We start from the raw sequence: 20,672 nt of genomic DNA on the forward strand, positions 1-20,672 counted from the left end.
GAAGGATGAAATGAAACCACTACACATTGACATCTTAGGCATCAGTGCATTGAAATGGACTGGGATTAGACAGTTTCTGTCCGAAAATCACACTGTTGATACTCTGGACATGAGAAGAGGAGGAGGAGGAGGAGGAGGAGGAGGAGGAGGAGGAAGGTAGATTGGCATTGCTTTTGTAGTTAAGAAGGGAATAGTAAGAACAGTACTTGGCTAAAATGCAATCAATGACTGAATAATATCAATTAGACTTTGTGGACAACACTTTTATATAAATATCATCCAGGTTTATGCCCCAATCACTGACAAATTGTCATGGAGAAAATCTATCTACAGTATGTGGTCACTAAACGCCAGCGCTGACTTGATGACACACAAATTGAGCCAAAGGAGAAAGAAGATGAGGATAGTAAAAAAAAAAAAAAAAAGCCTATGAGCTAACTTTGGGGACATAATTTTAGAACAAATGTTCATTACAGGATTGATTGAACACAGCTTCTGCACTGCCAATGTTTCCATTCCCAGTCCTTCACCAAACCCCCAGATCCATCTTGTGAGAGACCATAGCTTTCTCCCCTGAACTGTTGGAAGCATTAACCATAATCAACCAGTGTTCCCTCCATCTGGCTAGTCATCACTGAGCTTCTGCTAGTCCTGTCCCCCTCTCGCCCTCATCCCCACCATTTCCTTCCCATGTCTGTTGTAGCTGTGATGCCAAAATAAGCCACCCCCAAATCTTGGTGCTAGGGAGAAGGGGAAATGGTAAACAAACAGATTTGCAGGATTCCCCACCTGCCCATCCCCAAGCCATATGGAACACCAACATATCTAACTGTAGTCTAGAACAGTGTTTCTTAACCTCAGCTGGCTGGGGGATTCTGGGAATTGAAGTCCATACATCTTGAAGTTGCTGAGGTTGAGAAACAATGGTCTAGAAGATCAACTTTGCTACTTAGTGGAAACAATAAAGTGAGGGCCTAGGTGTCAGGTTCGGTCAGCACGGGGCTTCAGGGAAGCACGGGGCTTCAGGGAAGCTCGCAGCCAGACCACGCGGAATCCACCGGCGGTAGCTAGCGGGGAAAAGAGGAACTGAAAGCACCGCTAATTAACGGGCCACCTGCGCCCAGCCAAACCAGAAAACCGCAGCGGAAGCTTTTAACTATAAACTGATAACGGCGCGAGCCAGCAATGAACGGGGCTGCAGGCAGCGAAACAAGATCGCCGCGCAGCACAGAACCCGCGGGCTTGCACGTAATGGGGAGGGACCAACCCAGCCGGAGGGGGACTGGCAATCAAGGACAATGGACCCTGACCGATCCTGCCATCATGAACAATCAAGGGGGATTATTGGGGGCCCATAATCCGCAGCTGCAACGTGATCGCGGGGCGGGAAAAAGCGCGGGAAGGGGGGAATATAACAAGTGATGCAATTGTACCAAGCCAGTCCTGGCTTTGCTTGTGACTACTACGTTACGCATGAGTAAACCTTCTTTGTGAACCACACGTGTCACGAGAGTTTCTCTGTCGAACGGGGCAAACCTTACATAAAGCCAGGACTCACCGTTAGCGCTACCCGGTACCACCGAGGAGCGTTTCCTTTTCCAATACAGGCATGACCAGCGACGAGGAATCCGTGGGTCAGCTGGAGCACGAGGAACCCAGGCTCAAGGAGGGACGGTCGGAGCCACCCGGGAGCGACGGGACAGCGGCCAGGACCGGGCGCCCTCCAGCCAAGCGGTGGTCGATGGGCGTGAACCAAGGGCCAGACGGTTCAGGTGTCACGATGACCAGAGGTTCAGGGTCCCGGAACCGCGAGTGGGACGAGAAGTTCGCCCGACTAGAGGAGAGAGTCGAGCGGCACCTAGACGCCATGGAGGCGATGCTCCAGACCCTGCTACAGAGAGTGGGACCACCTGCGGTGAGCGAGGGGGCGAGCAACAGGGGTGGCGGTCCGGCACCTCAGCCGGCACCGCCCACGACGCCCCGGTCGGTGGACCGACGGGCGGCAGATGCCCTGAGACTTCGAGGTATCACTGGGAAGTTCTCAGGGGACCCTGAACAGCTGCCGCATTTTTTGACGCATGTTAGGGGGTTCATGCAGAGGGGTGGTCACCTATTCGCTAGGGACGAGGATAGAGTATCCTACGTGGCCGAGCTGCTAGATGGTCAAGCAGCTAGCTGGGTGATCGGACTATACGATGCCAACGCGGCGGAACTACGGAGTTTCCCGGACTTCATGCAGGCGCTCTGGGACAGATTCGAGGACACATTGAGCGCCAAGCGGGTGGAGGACGACTTCCTGCAGTTCAGACAGCGGGGCAAGTCGGTATCAGAGTACGCCCTGGAGTTCCGGAGATTGGCAGAGAAGCTCGCGGACTGGCCGGAGTCCCTGAGGGTGAAATATTTTAAGAGGGGGCTCAATCCAGAGATCCTGGAGCGGGCACTGGGGCGGGACGACCCGTCCACAGTGAAAGATTGGATCTGGCTGGCCGGAACGGCGGAATCGGCGTGGCGGCAGATCCAACAGAGCGCGAGGCGACGGGACCAGCCGAGGGACCAGCCGAGGGAGAGAACCCCCGAGGAAAGGCGGAGCAGTCGGCGGCAGTCCACTGGGGTGCGAGAGGTGACCAGAGCCCCGAACCTGTGCTTCCGGTGCGGAGGCAGAGGCCACCGAGCGGCGCAGTGCCAGACGGAGCGGGAAGGAGCCCCACCATGGCCTGAAGTCAAGCCCCCGCGTGCGACCGGGAAAAGGGCCGGCGACCGACCGCGGAAGGGGGCAGTGGCGGCGGTGACCGAGAAAGGACGTGGGGGGTGGTCGACCCCGGAGATGGCGTCCTCCGGAGAGGACTCGGAGCCGGCGGGAAACGAGGCGCGCTCGCACTGAACAGCGTCCCAGTGCGAGCAGAGGAGTCGAGGCGCGCGGACCCAATAGGAGATGAGGACTGCCCTCCGTTCCGGGTGAGAATACACATCCGGGGGGTGAGATCCGGAGGGGAGGCACAGCTGCGGGCGCTACTGGATTCAGGCTGCACCCACTGCTTGATGCACCCAGCTGTGGTCTCAGGGCTCGGACTACAGCTGAGGCGCCTCCGGGAGCCCATTGCATTCAGCCAGCTAGACGGCATGCTGGCAGGGGGGGGGGCAGCTCAGTATTACACCGAGCCGGTCCAGATGACGATCGGGAGTCACCGGGAAGAACTGAGATTTGTGGTGGTCCCGGTGGCCGACTACACGGTGGTACTCGGCTTGGCGTGGCTACGACGACGGAACCCACGGGTCGACTGGACGGCGGAGGCAGTGCGGTTCGGGGTCGACAGGCCGGCGAAGTGCGGGAGCCGAGGGGACCGAGCCGTGGAGACGGGTGCGGCCGCAACCACAGACGGGCAAGTGGAGGGTCCGGGACACCGGGAGATGGGGCGAGAGCAGACGGAGCCTGAGACCCGGCCAGCAACAGCAGCAGCAGCAGCGCCGGGACCCCAGAGACCCGCAACGATCCCGAGGCATGGGGAGGCAGCGGCGACTGGCGAGACAACCGCAAAGAGAGAGGCCGGGCCCGGGGAACCCACGACGGGCGGCGGAATCCCGAGGCAGTATCGAGACCTGGCAGCAGCGTTCGGGGAGAAGGAGTCCGACCAGCTCCCACCACACCGGCCCAGTGATTGCGCCATCGAGTTAGAGCCAGGGGCGGCCCTGCCTAAGCCAAAAATGTACTCCCTGTCAACGAGAGAAATGGGGGGTCTGCGGGAGTTCATAGACAAGAACCTGGCGCGGGGGTTCATCCAACCCGCAAAGTCGCCATTAGCGGCCCCGGTACTATTCCGGGAGAAGAAGGATGGCTCGCTTCGAATGTGCGTGGACTACCGGGGGCTGAACGCAATCAGCACGGAGTACAAATACCCCCTCCCCCTGATGAAGGACTTGATGTCGCATCTGTCTAAGGGGAGGGTGTTCACAAAACTGGACTTGCCCGAAGCTTACTTCAGAGTCAGGATCCGCGCAAAAGATGAGTGGAAGACGGTGTTCAACACGCCGCTCGGAAGCTACCAGTTTTCCGTGATGCCGTTCGGATTAAAAGGGGCCCCGGGGGTATTTATGCAGCTAATAAATGAGGTGCTGCACGACCTACTCTATCGGGGCGTCCTGGTCTACCTGGACGACATCCTCATCTACACCGAAACCCTGGCGGAGCACGTGAGCCTGGTGCGCACGGTGCTCCAGAGACTGCTGAAGGCACAGCTGTACGCGAAGCTATCGAAATGCGAGTTCCATCGAGAGCAACTAGACTACCTCGGCTACCGAATATCCAGCCGGGGAATTGAGATGGACCCGGCGAAAGTGAAAGATGTCCTGGGCTGGGAAGCGCCGCGAACCCGGAGGCAACTCCAAAGCTTCCTAGGGTTTGCGAACTTCTATAGACAGTTTATCCCAAACTTCGCCCAAATCGCCCTCCCCCTAACCGACCTGCTGAAGACCAAGGGCACTGGGAAACCCCCCAAGCCCAGCATGGCACTTGCGTGGACTGCAGAATGCCAGGGGGCATTTGAGGAGCTAAAACGGCGGTTCACAGCGGAGCCGATCCTGCGCCATCCTGACCCAGATCGGCGGTTTATAATCCAAGTAGATGCGTCAGACGTGGCAACGGGGGCAGTCCTGCTCCAGCCCAGCCCGGAGGGGGCCATCCACCCATGCGCCTACGCCTCCCACAAATTCACCGAGACGGAGAGAAGGTGGATGGTGTGGGAGAAAGAGGCGTACGCAGTCAAGTGGGCACTGGCCACGTGGAGGCATCTACTGGAGGGGGCAGCTGAACCGTTCGAGGTGTGGACGGACCATAAGAACCTCGAGGCCCTGAAGACCCTGCGTAAGCTATCCCCCAAACAGGCGCGGTGGTCCCAGTGCTTCGGGAGGTTCAGGTTCACACTAAAACACATCCCCGGGAAGCGCAACTTCCTAGCAGATGGACTGTCTCGCATGCCCCAGCACGCCAGCCTACGGGAGGAGATCGTGGACTCCATCATCCCTGCCAGCAGACTGGCTGCAAAGGCGGTGACCCGAAGCCAGACCAAGGGGGAACGACGGGACGCGGCGCCTGAAGGCAAGGGTTCGCCGAGGCGGCGGAGCGGGACGCTTGGCTCAAGCAGAACCGAGAGGCGCTAACCAGCCAAGAGGGGTTGTGGTGGCACGAAGGAAAGCTGTATGTGCCCGAGGGTTGCCAACGGGAGGTCATGGAAAGAGCCCACGACAGCCGGAGCGCGGGGCATTACGGCTTCGTAAAGACGCTCCACTTAATCCGGCGGCAATTTTGGTTGCCCACGCTCCGTAAGGACGTGGAGGCGTACTCGGGGGGTTGCCCAGTGTGCGCGACGGTGAAAGGGGCCAAAGGCAAACCTAGAGGGCTACTCCAGTCGGTAGCGGAACTTGACGGCCCATGGCAAGAGGTCGCCATGGACTTCATAGTAGAGCTCCCGGAGAGTAAGGGGAAGACCGCCATTTGGGTGGTTACGGACTTATTCTCTAAACAAGCGCACTTTGTAGCGTGCCGGCGAGTCCCCACGGCAGAGGGGTTGGCAAGACTGTTCGTGCAACATGTTTACCGGCTCCACGGCGCGCCCCGACGGGTCGTCAGCGATCGGGGCGGCAACTTCATCGCGCGGTTCTGGAGGGAGTTCCTGAAGCGGGTGGGGACGAAACAAGCCCTTTCTTCCGCGGCGCATCCGCAGACGGACGGAGCCATGGAACGCCTGAACGGGGGGCTCGAACAGTACCTGCCCTGCTACGTGGGGCACCAACAGGACGATTGGGCAGAGCTACTACCATTCGCGGAAGTGGCATACAACAACGCCTTCCACAAGAGTACCGGGTTCTCTCCGTTCAAAGTAGCCACCGGGAGAGACTTCATCCCCATGCCGGAGTTGCCTCAGCCGGAATCCCAGATCAACTCCCTGGACGCCTGGTTCGCCCAAATCGACGCGACCCAGCGAGCGGCGCACGCGGCATTGCAAAGAGCCAAAGCTGACTACAAGAAACACGCGGACCACAAGAGGCTCCCCGAGGAGCCGTGGAAAGTGGGGGACCAGGTGTATCTATCAACCAAAAACCTAAAGACGCACCAGGCATCGAAAAAACTCAACCCGAGGTTTGTGGGGCCGTTCCCCATTGCAGAGGTCATCAATCCAGTAACCGTCAGGCTGACGCTCCCGAAAAGCCTCGGAAGGATCCACCCGGTGTTTCATTGCAGCCTGCTAAAGCTGCACCAGCTGGGGAACGCCTGGCACAAGACAGAGGGAGTGCCACCACCCATCATGGTCGGGGGGGAGCAGCATTTCGAGATCAACCAGATACTGGACGCCCGGAGGCACAAGGGGCAGACCCAGCTCCTAGTGCAATGGAAACATTTTCCCAAGTCCCACAGCGAATGGGTGAGTAAAACCCACATAAGGGCACCGGACCTAGTGCGGGACTTTTACAAGAAATACCCCGGGAAGCCGAAATAGAGCCGGGGGGGGGGAATTGTCTTCAGGGGGGCGGTATGTCAGGTTCGGTCAGCACGGGGCTTCAGGGAAGCTCGCAGCCAGACCACGCGGAATCCACCGGCGGTAGCTAGCGGGGAAAAGAGGAACTGAAAGCGCCGCTAATTAACGGGCCACCTGCGCCCAGCCAAACAGGAAAACCGCAGCGGAAGCTTTTAACTATAAACTGATAACGGCGCGAGCCAGCAATGAACGGGGCTGCAGGCAGCGAAACAAGATCGCAACGCAGCACAGAACCCGCGGGCTTGCACGTAATGGGGAGGAACCAACCCAGCCGGAGGGGGACTGGCAATCAAGGACAATAGACCCTGACCGATCCTGCCATCATGAACAATCAAGGGGGATTATTGGGGGCCAATAATCCGCAGCTGCAACGTGATCGCGGGGCGGGAAAAAAGCGCGGGAAGGGGGGAATATAACAAGTGATGCAATTGTACCAAGCCAGTCCTGGCTTTGCTTGTGACTACTACGTTACGCATGAGTAAACCTTCTTTGTGAACCACACGTGTCACGAGAGTTTCTCTGTCGAACGGGGCAAACCTTACACTAGGTTGAACAGCCCCAAATTTTTGGCATTTGAAATACAGGAAGCTACCTTCTTCTGAGGGTGGACTAATTCTGGCTGACTATGAATTGCCATCAGAGGGATTTTAACTAATATCGTATCTTGTTTTATTTTTATTTGCTATGCATATTTTTTCATTTCAATACAGTTTTTGAACTACCCAGAGTCCTTGCAGACTGAAGATTATAAATACTGTGAATAAATTAAATACATAAATTCTTCTGAAAAACCTTTCTATTCTCAACAAGAATATTACTTTTTTGGTTTCAACTCGTTAATGCTTGATGAAGATGTTGATGATGATGATGATGATGATGATGATGATGATGATGGTGATTTTGATTGAATGATTTGCCACAGGGGTGAAAAACACAATTATGGTTTAAAAAGCTAAATTATTTCCAGACTTCCTTGTACATTTTAGGAATACTCATAACTTCTAATATGTAAATATATAAAGCACATCTTAAGGCAGCCACAGTCTCACCCCATTGTTGTTGTTATTTTTTTAGAAATATTTCCAAAAATATGTTGGAGATTGTTTCACGGTCTCCCTGTTGACTACTAGCCTGTCATAAACTGTCATGGTATGTAACTAATGTGGATAGTGAAAGCTTAATCTAATTTTAATAACAATTATCTGGTTGAGTAACCCATAAGAAATGGGGTGGGAATATCACAAGCTTGCACAATTGGCTTTTTCTCTCTCTCTGTTGTCCTTGCTAGTTAGAGGGTGAAAAACAATTGTTTGGCAGTCTTTATTTCTTCTTTTTTTTTTTTTTTTTTTTTAATAAAGCAAAGTTACCCATTTGACTCAAAATCTCTTGTGTGAAGGTACGGTATTAACTTTTCCTTCAGTTCTTGTTTCCTTTCAGCAACTTATTAGGACTTACACCATCTCTGAGTGTCTGGCTTTTCTCTAGAGGTGACCAATCTGTCAGCTTTGCTTTTCTTCCACTTTTTTTTCTATTCCATTAGTGAAGACAGATTTGAATGGTAGATGCTTATCAAAAACAAAGCAAACAATATTCTTATCTGTCAGCATTAGGCAAACTCAGTAGGTATGATTATTCCCAGCACAAAGAGATGCATTAAACATCTTCCTGTTAAGTATAACTTTACAAAGATAAAGAAAGGAGGACAAGGGGCAACTCTGATTCATCGCCATAGAAATGAATGAATTCTGAACCTAAACCTGAATGGACAAATCATATATATGGTGTTGTAGCTGTTTAGTTTAGCTGTACCTATCTACAGGTTAGAAGAAGTTTGGAAGAGGGCACCAAAGCTGAAGACATGCTCTGTGAGGAGAGGCAGAAGAACCTGATGATGTTGATGATGAGGGGTGAAAAACATAATTATGGTTTAAAAAGCTAAATTGTTTCCAGATTTCATTGTGCATTTCAGGAATACTCATAACTTCTAATATAGAAATATATAAAGGCAGCCAAATTGTGCTACAGTCTCACCCCATTGTTGTTGTTAGTTTTTTGGAAATATTTCCAAAAAATATTTTGGAGACAGTTTCATAGTCTCCCTGTGAAACACAGTCCAAAGAAAGAACAACCGAAGCAAGACATAGTATCAGTATTCAGATACATAAAAGAATGATGTAGGGAAAAGGATCAAAAGCTATTTTCCATTGCCATAGAAGCTAAGAAAATAAATCATGGATATCAGGTAGTTGCAACTCTCTAGAGATCTTTCTGATGGCAAGATCCATACAATAGGGAAACAGTATCTGTGGTGATTCTGGATTCTCCATACCTAGAGGTTTTTAAGAAGAGGTTGGTCAGCTGCCAGCCTCTTCTTAAAAAGGACGGGTGGCTTTCTGAACATTGTGGAAGATTGGAATACATTTGCTCCTTGGGAGGAAAGCTATGGCAAGCCTAGATAGCATATTAAAAAGCAGAGTCGTCACCTTGCCGACAAAGATCCGCATAGTCAAAGCTATGGTTTTTCCAGTAGTAATGTATGGCTGTGAGAGCTGGACCATAAAAAAGGCTGAGCGCCGAAGAATTGATGCCTTTGAACTGTGGTGCTGGAGAAGACTCTTGAGAGTCCCCTGGACTGCTAGGAGGTCAAACCAGTCAATCTTAAAGGAAATCAACCCTGATTGCTCATTGGAAGGACTGATAATGAAGCTCAAGCTCAGATACTTTGGCCACCTAATGCGAAGAGAGATCTCTTTGGAGAAGACCCTGATGCTGGGAAAGATTGAAGGCAAAAGGAGAAGAGGACGGCAGAGGATGAGATGGTTAGATAGCATCACTGAAGCAATGAGCATGAAACTGAGCAAACTCAGGGAGGCAGTGAAGGACAGGAAGGCCTGGCGCAATGTGGTTCATGGGGTCACGAAGAGTCGGACACGACTTAACGACTAAACAAATTTATAATCATTAAATCCTGGGGATAGTCAAGAGTTTTGAAATTCAGCGGGCACTACAAAATGTGTTATCGAATATCTTTCAGACTTCATGTTTTGGTTTGCAGAAAAAAGTTATAATTAAGCATGGTAACAAATTCATAATGGCATAATTTTTCCTAGATCATATGACTTTTCTTGTAGAAGCTATTTATAACCCTCCAGATTATGCTGAATAATATTAGCCAAGCTGGTGGGGGCGGCTGGGACTTATAGTTCAAATGGGTTATAAATTCCCTATCTCTGGCCAGAATAGAGAAGTTTTACAAGATCCTGCCTTATCTATTCTAGCAGTCTTCCACAACATAATGTTCTTCAGACATGTTGGCCTACATCTTCTGAAATTCCTAACAGCCATGCTAAATGGAAAATCTGAGAGTTGTTCTGCAAAACATGGGAGTCTATGTGTGTGTGTATGTGTGTGTGTGTGTGTCAAAGTTTCACTCTTTTTTATGTGCACTTTGTATGTCACACACCTAAAAAAGAGACAGGGCTTTGATCATTAATTTATGGCTGCCGTCTTGATATATATTTTAATCCCTCCACATGAACAACCGCAGAATCTAAACGTATTTTGACAGCAGCAACTGGGAAACTTGATCTAGGTTACCAAATATTTCTTTTTTGGCTTATTATACAGTCATTTCTTGGATGTACATTTCAGTGAAATTTACTCCTAGGTAAATGTGAATCAAGATTACAGTTTGATTTATGGCCAGATCAAATCGCATGTATCTTTCCCATATCATTTTGAAGTTGCTATTTCCCCCATATCTTTTCTCCTGCAAGTTTTTAATAAGTACATAATACTGTTGTATTTTCATCTGATAAATGTTGGGAGGTTGCCATCAGCCCTATAAATCTTCCATCTCTACATCCAGACAGTTTTTGCCTCTAAACTTTCCACTTAGAAGCAAAGGTTCCCCTCTTTAAAATGATGTTTACTCCAGCTAGTTAAAATATGTAATGAATGAGATGAGCAATTATGTTAGGAAATTTATGAATATAGATAGTAGCAACATGATGGCTGGAATAATTATTTGGTGAAATATGGCCATGCAGAGCTTTTATGCAATCAAAAGTTTCAATCCAAGAACAGAAATAAGAAATAAATCCCTAATAAAGCAACATTAAAGTGGATAGTCAAGTTCAGATAGCTTAAGTGTGTCTGTCAGGCTATGCAAATACAAATTATGCAAATTATCAGATATGCTTAAGCGTATGGTTCTAACTATAGGCACTTCTTAATAACTCTCCACTAATGGATCTTTAAACAACGGCCAAAAGTGTATCATTGTTCACTTTTGAATCAAATCAAACCCATTTACTGCACATAAAGCCATCCCATTGACCTTGGCTGATCTCAAAAATCTAACCAGCTGGAGATCACCAGGCCAGACTCACAAGTTGAAAAACTTTCCAGAAGAAGATAAGCTGCAAAACACTTCCATGTTGCCTCTAAGAAAATGATATCAAAATGTCCATGTTGTCTTCAAGAATCAAATCTTTACCTTCCATTCAACAATTTATTCTAATTAAAATACTTCTTCACTGGCCTTTCAAAAGCATACAGAATAAAAGGTTTCAAGTACCTCATTTGGGAAATATCAAAACAAATGCTACAATTTTAGTAGAAGAGATTCATAATCCAGTTCGAAATGCAAAATGAAATATAAAAGGCAGACTAAATAAAACCCCCAAAGAATTATGTGTGCGCAATACACATAGGAAAACTGTTTTAAAATTAAGACTCATCTAGAGAGAGAACCTTAATTGATAACTTATTTATTTATTTATTTATTTGTTTATTTATTTATTTATCATATTTATATAGCTGCCTATCTCACACAAGGTGACTCTGGGCAGCGTACAACAATTAAAAAATAAATACATAAAAATAATTACACATAAAAAACTGTAAAGACACACAAAACAGGAGGGGATAAACTTAATAAGGGAGCCATTGTAAAATCTAACTTAGCAAGATAGTTTGTGTTTCAGGATTTGGTTGCTTTAGTTTGACTCCAGTGCTAATCTTGGCTGACCTAAAAAAATCTAACCTGGTTATTACTTGGATACGAGATTATACAGAAAGTCTGTAGTTTTGATAATGGTGTCAAAATCATATTCCAGAAGAAGAAAATATTTAATTGTCAGACATGTCCACTTAATTCATCAGGACTAAAGCTTAATTCAAATACAACTTGACTTTATTAATCTTCTTGGGATCATCAAGTTGTATAATGGATGATGGGAGGGGAAATGCGTCTTGGTGATTCGATAGAAGTTTATTTTCTTTTGAGGGTTCAGAAAAAGACACAGAGTCAAAGATAAAAAGAAACACATTTATATTTCAACGTGATTAAGGTATATACGTGGGGAGGTGCTATACTGGAGTTAGAAATTTTCCCCAAAGACAAGAGAAAATCCTTACTTTTCCAAAGGATCCAGTGGAATAGTTATAAGTTATGGTAAAAATAGCCTCAATCTAGAATGATGCCACCTCAAGCCAAGAGGTCCTTTTCCCTACCTTCCTTGTTTCAGCTGAGATGTCACCGTTGTTACAGGTCTTGAGAAGGTTTCCCTCAGTTTTATCCAAGTAGTTCGGCTTATTCCTCTGGGTGATAAAGTGAAGAAGTTTGGCCTTGCAAAGTAGAAGAAAGCTATGGTTCTATATGAGAAAATCAGAGACACTTCACACTAGTCTAGAGTGACCTAATCTTGCAGAGGCATGGAAAATTTCCAGGAACATAGCAATTTGTGGCCTCTCTCACAGTTTATAGTCTACGTTTCCGTGGCGAGGATGGAAAAAGAAATGGATAGAACTTGGGGTCACTGGGACATTCACTCCTGCTTGGCTGGAAAAGGAAACTTACCCAGAAAAACAATTTCTGGCCTTCACAGACCACTTCTGAAGAGCCAGCAATGAAAGAAAGGGAGGCTGGAGCACACATGGATGAGCTTTAGCTCACTGAGACAACTGAGTATCCTGGAAGAATTTTGTCACAGTGAGAGAAGCAGAAAGTGGAAAGGTACGCCGAGCAAATCTTGACTGATATCAAAAGCTAAGCAGGGTCAGGCTAGATTGGTACATGGATGGGTGACCATCTGGGAAATCCAGGACTATTGGCAGGATTCAAGTCAAGAAGATATCCCATAAGACGACAATGACAAGCCACTTCCATATTGTTGCCAAGAAACCTGCATGGATTTTTTGTTAGATTTTTTTTTTAATCCTGCCTTTCTTATTTTTATAAATAACTCAAGGCAGCAAACATACCTCATTCTCCTTCCTCCTCCTATTTTCCCCACAACCACAACCCTGTGAGGTAAGTTGGTCTGAGAGAGAGTGACTGGCCCAAAGTCACCCAGCCGGCTTTCACACCTAAGGCGGGACTAGAACTAGAACAAAATGGATTTGATTAATTGGTTGTCTCAATTGAACTAGCTGGATTATCAACATCCCATGGCCTTCAAAGTGTTTTATGGCTGACCTAACAGGATTTATAGTTTCTCAAGAAATCACCACGAGTTGAGCTGGTCTCAAAGGTGCTTCCTTTTTCCTTGACCTCAACTTGGCAAGGTTTCTGCCACCTTCCTAGGGCTGAGACAGACTGTCCCAAGGTCACCCAGCTGGCTTCATGCCTAAGGTAGGATTAGAACTCATCATCTTCCCGTTTCTGGCCTGGTGCCTTAACCACTACACCAAACTGCCCGCCCCCCTTGTCAGCCTTAGATATTCACCAATACACAATGATCCAATTAAGGTTCCCTTTCCAAGAAAGAAGACTTTCACTTTTCTTTAGAAATATGATTAATGTGAGGAGATTCTTTACACAGCTAGCATTTTTGTCTATGTGACCTTTTTTTTCTTTTGATTGCCCTTTTCCAGTATCAGGATAGGAAGAAATTATTATTGTTTAGAGTCCAAACCTCACACCAAGGTCATATATTTTATATACGCATACAAAATAGTCTTCAGATTGGGGATACTTGCAACAACTAGTTCATACGTCTAATATTTCCCCCCACCCAGGCTTCACCTCTTCAGCCATCTGATGGAAAGCTCATATTTGCATTCAATACCCTGAAAAATTGCCTTTTTATTCCTATTATTGAATCAGCATATTTTCTTTCTCTCAGGTTTTACTGTAAGGAGGAGATTTAAGTCCGGCTTTAACAAGTTCCTGGTGTTCTTTTTTAAAGGGGATTAAAGAGAAGTTTGTAAGCTTCCCATTTGGAGAAAGGCAGAAATTGGGAAAGGAAAGGAATTGAACCTTTTTTTCCCTGCAGGGGGACTGAATGATGTTGAAGTCCCAACAAGGAATTAAAACAAAAACAATAAAGCAAAACTGTGCTCTTCTCTCACCACTAATTAGACCTTCAATCAATATGAAGCTACAACCCATTGGATTCTCTCTGCTGTTGATGCTATGCATGTTTTGGTAGGACTAAGACAGAAATGGCCTCCACATTGGGGAACATTGTGAAGGGGAAATAAAGGGAAAATATGATATTGCTCAGGACAAGTAAAACAAAACAAAACCATCACCCCAACCACCACCATAATTATCTTCTCAGAGACTTAAGGAACTATAAATCCTGTCAGGTCAGCCATAAAACACTTTGAAGGCCAAGGAATGCTGACTGTCCACCTAGTTCAATTGGGACAATCAATTAATCAATCAATAAGCAAATAAAGTTGGGACATTATATGAAATTGGTAAAAGCATCAAAGTTATGGAAACAGGAGATCTTATGAACTTGACCTCCATAAGGCATAAAAGGACAAAACAAATATCTTGCAGTGAATGTAGAATCCTTGGTTCTTCTTGCTTTGGATTTCTGATTTAAACTGGTTAATTTTTTTAACAAAAGATGGAATGGGAATAGTCTTTATTCATCACATAGAAAGTTTTTTTTCCCCCTTTCATCTCTTTCATCTCTTCTCTGCAATTATTGATATATATTAGGCATTGACAGCAAGGCTGGATTATAAATTTTGGATTCTATCAAGCAAATTCAATACATCATTTAAATTACAATAGAGGAAAGGAATTTCAGCATACAACATTTAGTCATACTCATATATGTGCTCTTCCACTACCTCAAGATATTATTTGAATTGCTTCTTTAATTTTGCTGAGGATAGAAACAGGATAAAATGAACAGGCCAAGCCAATGGTGACTATGAAACCCTTACAGAAAAATTCCCTAATACACCTAAACTGAACGAAGAATAGAAATCAGATTTATCCAATTAGCTAAAGATATTGTATATCTTTCTAATGAGAAAAAGAATTTAAAAGCAAGGAATGTTTAGGTATCTTGAGGAATATACTTAATTAGAAAGGGATCAGGTGTGATTTACAAACAAGATAATAAATACTATTTTGAGATTTTGTCCTGCACACTTACATGTAAAGGAAAAAAAAAGATCTAAGCAGTCTTGTACAGTATAAGCTTTTTTTTTATCACAGAACTCTTTGTGAAATCTGTTTAAAGGTTCCATTTTGTCATTATGTTCAAGTGTGAGACAGTTTTGGAACTAGTGGAAAATTTATTAGTTTTCTATGAAGATGAAAAAGAAATCAAAACTTTTTTTTTCTCAGCTTATTATTTCACAACATGTACCATGATAGTTCTGTATATTCACACATTATTGACTTGCCCTTTGAGAATTATATTTCGGTTCTACCTTCTTTGTACAGAAGGAAGGAAGGAAGGAAGGAAGGAAGGAAGGAAGGAAGGAAGGAAGGAAGGAAGGAAGGAAGGAAGGAAGGAAGGAAGGGAGTTTGTATGTTAGTTAAAATGATCTGCGTGTTGCCCTATCACAGGATTCTAGACACTGTATCCAAAATCCAAAGCATAAAATTCCCCAAAGCCAGGCTAATCTCCCTTGGGTGTCCAAAGGACATACAGTAGGCATGTATCTAACAGTCCTGTGACTGACCTGCATTTTTGAATTAACACCTGGAAGACAGGCTGCTTAGACAAACTAGCTCTACTTCCAACTCTAACCCCAATCAGATAATTCTTTCTTTCTTTTGTTTAGCAGGTGCCTGTGCCTGCTAGACACTTAATCCTCATTAATATCTAACCTTCCTTTGCTGATGCCTAAACTGAGCAACTCTGGGGGTGGAGGGGGAAAGAGAAGTTGCAGGACCATAAAATGTGCTCCACAAAAGCAATCTGTGAGTCAAATTCCAGCTTACCATGGCAAATAGAGGAGGGGGCCTTGGTGCTGTAAGAAATTAATAGGGACAATTTTCTGTCCTGGAACCTCTTCTAATGTCCTCCTGCTTCAGTATCTTTCCTGCAAATTCTAAATTAGCCAGCAATACAAGAATTTCAGAAAACAGTAACCCACAGGTAGTAGAGCTTATGCTTCAGAACCAGATTCTAGAAGCTGAAATGGATCACAAATGACCTTGCACAATGTTTCTCTAGTCATCTTGCTAGACTCTGCCTCAGTGGCATTATTCCCTGAGCATATATGAGTTATTTTATGCACAGAGAATCTTGCAAAAGGTCAAATTAACTTGCACAAGAATCAATCAATTTGTTCTTTCCCAATAGGGTGCAGGTAACCTTGAATGGAGCTTCTGGATGGGATTCTGCAGAGGTAAAACCAGAGAATATAATCCCTTCACCAATATTATCACCAGATTATAGGGACTCATCATGGGCACGTATACCTGTTTAGTCATACTCCTTTATTAGCTTCCACCATTGCTCTAGGTATCTCCACTTGCACGTCATCTTCCAGAAAACCTCTCAGAAAATCAAGCAGCTGCCTGGGATTAGCGACTACTCAAAAGCCATCTGTTCCAATGCCTTTGTCCCTTCTGAATTCTAGATTGCAACAAGATATGGGTTTGAACTGCTGGTTCAATCACTGCATGCTCTTGGAAAGACTAATGGTCCCATCAGGTAGTGAAGGTGGGCCATTCTAACTTATCTACCAACCCTGAAGAGGTAAGTCTGACCACCCCACCTCTATCCAAGACACACACAGCAGCACACACAGAAGAAATGGACATGCCTATTTATCAGGCTATCCCTTTCAGGGTAAGCCATATTAGGAAAAGAGGAGAAAAGGAGTGAGAAATAATTCGTTTCTCAAAATTAAAAGTATAAGATAAGGAAAAGGGGAAAATGTATATAGCTGAATCTAGTTTATATACATTGGTATGATTTATGTGTATTTTATGTTTATCTATCTTGAGTTCTAATTTGGTAGGGTAATCACATACATTTAATAAACAACTATCTGTAAATCTGAATGGAGAAACAACAGCCACATAAAATGTTTGTCAGAAACAGCCATCAAGAGTTTTCTTCCCAGCTATGACAATGTTTCCAAACTGGGACAACAGTGACCAAAACAAATAATATTTAGCAGGATGTTGTGCTCATCTATTTCATAACAATTGACTGATTCTTAATAAGCAGTAAAGGATCATTTTAAGGCAGGAAAAATTTAATGACCTTCCGTTTATAATAAACCTAAGCACAATGGCATCTATGGGGGGGGGGGGTTGGGTTCAAAATCTGCAAAATGAGGGGAGGGTGGCATCGCAATCCAAGCTCTGCAGTTTTTGTAGATGTGTCAACATCACCCATGTGTACACCCATGTGTTTGGACTGAGATCCCACACTCATTACCTTGCTGATATTGACCTCCCTTCCCCAACCTGGGTGTTCCTGTTCAAACATTATGAATAGTTCAGTTTCAGTTGACACCAAAATTAAACCAAAATTGCTAGCATGACCACTGTGGGAACAACATTCCATAGCTGAGAATATATTATTTCATTGTGATATGTAATACATTACTCTCAAAATACTTCCTTGGGAGGTCTTGATACGTGGATAGGTATATATAAAAGAAATGTTTCCCCAGATATCAAAGTCTCAAACTGTTTAAGGCTGTGAATGTCATCATTTCTCATCTTCTTCAGGAAGCCTATTCAACAACAGACTGCAGCCTAAAAGATCATTCACTTTTGATGGACCATGTAGACTTTTATTCTGTTGAATGTCCAATTGTGCCTTTCATAGTGGAGATTTCTTCAAATGTGATAAGATACCTTCTGGGTACTTTGAGCATAGCATCTGTAAAAGACAATTAAGCCAATTACGCTAAGTAGCCTCTGAAGAAAGCTCAAGCTGATTATTCCACCAAGCTGGCCATGAACAGTATGTGCATACATACATGCAAATAAAATGTAAATGAATGAAATGAAACATTCTGGATGAAAATGAAGCAAGATAAACAGGAAATGGTTGACAATACTTGGCATTTACAGCTCCCCTGAATTCGTGACTTTGAGTTCTTTACCATTTACACTGATGAACAACAACAACAAAAATTAATTAAGTGAATTATAAAGAAAACAATTTCTCTCAGCCAAATACCAGGACTCTGAACGTATCACTGTGTCATTTCCAGCATATCAGTTTGCATCTCAATATGGGATTTTAAATACATGCATAAATAAACTCATTCATTCATTCATTCATTCATTCATTCATTCATTCATTCATTCAGGTTTGCTAGCAGGCTCATCTCAGTGAAAAGTCAGATTTGGGGCATGTGAAGTGAGTATACATTACCAGGAAAATAATTTTCTATTCCACAGTTGTAACCCAGGCAATGTAGAGATGTTATAGTTAAGCTGAAACTATTCCACTTTCTCCCTGACATTTACCTCAGGTTTGGAAAACATCTTTTTACATGTTTTTGCCCTTACTTGAAAATAAATAAATAAATGAATGTCTGTTAACATTGCAGTCTCTTATTTCACTCTTTTGCTCTTAGGAATTTCCTCACAAAATCATATTAGATGAGTTATGTAAAAGTATCACCAACTGGTGATGGGTACCATACGATCTTGGTGACCCACCCACATGAAACAATGTCTAGGAGAGAAATAATGCTGAAACAATCATTGTCTCTGGTCCTCAATAGGGTTAACCACCCTCCAAATGCAAATATTTGCATACATTTTAAAGAAAATACTTCAACTTCAGTCCTGAACATCAAAACCAGGCAACGTGTGGGATAACCATACTATATATTGGAAAAAAAGTTGAAGTAGAAACTATTCCTAATCTCTTGATATCATTGCTAAAACTATTTCAGTAAGCAATACTCCAGGGCAAAATACATTGTTTTCAAGAACTTTGTAACTGCTATGATCCATATTGAGTTTTATAATACTGTCCTGGATTTCGTAAAGATTACTGAGATACCATGTTAAATGCACAGTGCTTTTAATACAATTTAAAAGCGAAATCAATTACTTATGAGATAATACGGTCTTCACCATCAAACTCTGGTGTTTTATTTTTACAGCAAAAAAGCTTACATTGCCATCTTTCTGGGAACTATCGCACTGGAAGGCGCCAGCTACAGACTGATAGAATGAACAGTTTTGAAGTGGACCATGATTCTTGAAGCTGAAAGAAGCTTGTCAGTTTTAAGTAGCTACAAGGCTCTTTGCTGTATCTGTCGCAATAGACCACAATAGATAATTCTCTGAAAACTAATATGGTGTGTACGGACACTATTTTCCAAAAGGTTTAAAAAAATAATTGGGACTCAGAGGGAGGCATTTGGACATAAAATGAAAAACCATTTTGAGGTTTGAGGTCAATCTGACTTTACTCTGGATTGATCTTCAGTACGGCCTGCAATTTTAGCTTCTCTTCTTTTCCTGCAAATTTGGTTTGCAGGTAACTTTCTTTCCATCCCAGTTGGATGGCCCAGCCTGCTTTGTGAATCCAAATAATCATTCAGGTGGTATTCCCACATTCCTTTTTGAAATTTCTCCCTTTGTTGTTGTGAAAAAGGAATACAAATATAAAAATGCCCTCCAGTGTGGCTCGAATCGATGGGGACAATCTTACACATTTTCTGGCAATATTACAAAAGCAGTTTGCCATTACCTTATTCTGAGTTATTCATTTTTTTCCCAACTTCCTATAACCCTAGGACTCTCCTATAGAAGTACTCATCACTCTGACCTTTCTTCGTTTCTGAGCTCCAGGTGCTGCTAATTTCTACCAGCTGAGTTTTACAAATCCAAGGTGATTTTTATGATTATTTGCTAAGGATGACTGATAAAGTTGTTCTTCTCTTTGGTAGTCTTAAAAATGCAAAAAAACTAAATCTTCCCAAAGTTAAAAAACTTCCTAGTAATAATTGTCAAAGAATGATACTCAGAGTGAATAGGGAAACAAATCTTTCAGCTACTCCGTGACCATGCATCAGTATATAATGTAATAAGTAATAATCAGAATGACAAACTTGCAGGGATGTGTAAACTTATCGTTTCATTAAACACACACATATGGATATTCATGCACACGTACAGGCCAATGATATTATTTATCACAGACTAATGTGTGGCATGCTACTTTTGATTTAAAGGTTTCTTTTTACATGTTCTATTCCAAGCCTATCACATACACACATACATACAGAGAGAAGTTAGATTGCTAGGGGTTTCCTTTAGATTTAAGCAATTAAAGGCAGCTATATATAGGCAGAGCATGTGTGCAACTGAGCACACATTTCAGAGAAGTCCCAATCCCACATAAGCCTGCCTGCAAATAAGTTCCAATGAAGCAGGTGGAAGCTTCATTGGGTCATGATCCAGAGGTCTAGACGTTATGGGTAGGTCATCAGCCAGTGGGAGTTCAGAATGCTGGAGTTTCAGGAGGTAACAGATTCAAGGCTTCAGATGCACAGAATCCAGGTAGAATGGTTGTTTCCAACAAGAGTCTCATAGGCTAAAGTAAGCTCTTAAGTACAGCCCACCCCAAGTGGGGGACAATCAAAGCCGAGCAGACTGGACAGTTGCCCCAGTCTCATTGTCTGAGCAGCTGCTCTTGATGATTGTTGGTGGGTCGGCCTCAAGCGCTTGATTGCTCATGACCTCCTGTGGCCGATGTTCATCCGACATTTCCAGAATAGACCCCTCACTGTCAGAATCCTCTGAGCTGTCTGCCGCATTACATAGAGAAACATTCAAAGTGTAATTTTATCCATCCACCTTCCCACTTCATTCTCCTGACATGTGCCTAGCAAGTGTTGCAATTCTCAGAAAATTCAATGAAAGTTTCCATGACTGGACAGAAACTTTGG

General features: G+C 44.6%; 1 long non-coding RNA gene across 1 annotated transcript in view; it reads right to left on the bottom strand.

Moving 5' to 3' along the window:
- Positions 1-15,308: 15,308 nt before the first annotated feature.
- The window catches only part of LOC112542791 (uncharacterized), a 45,219-nt gene continuing 39,855 nt past the window's right edge, over positions 15,309-20,672 (bottom strand). The window contains exon 4 of the long non-coding RNA XR_015797550.1: positions 15,309-17,635. This is a non-coding gene — a long non-coding RNA (uncharacterized LOC112542791). The remainder of the gene's footprint in view (positions 17,636-20,672) is intronic.

The sequence above is a fragment of the Python bivittatus genome, unplaced genomic scaffold (assembly GCF_059951505.1).
Source record: "Python bivittatus isolate LINGU-HERP-01145 unplaced genomic scaffold, Pbiv_v1 ctg000590_np1212, whole genome shotgun sequence".
NCBI classification, from domain to species: Eukaryota; Metazoa; Chordata; class Lepidosauria; order Squamata; family Pythonidae; genus Python; species Python bivittatus.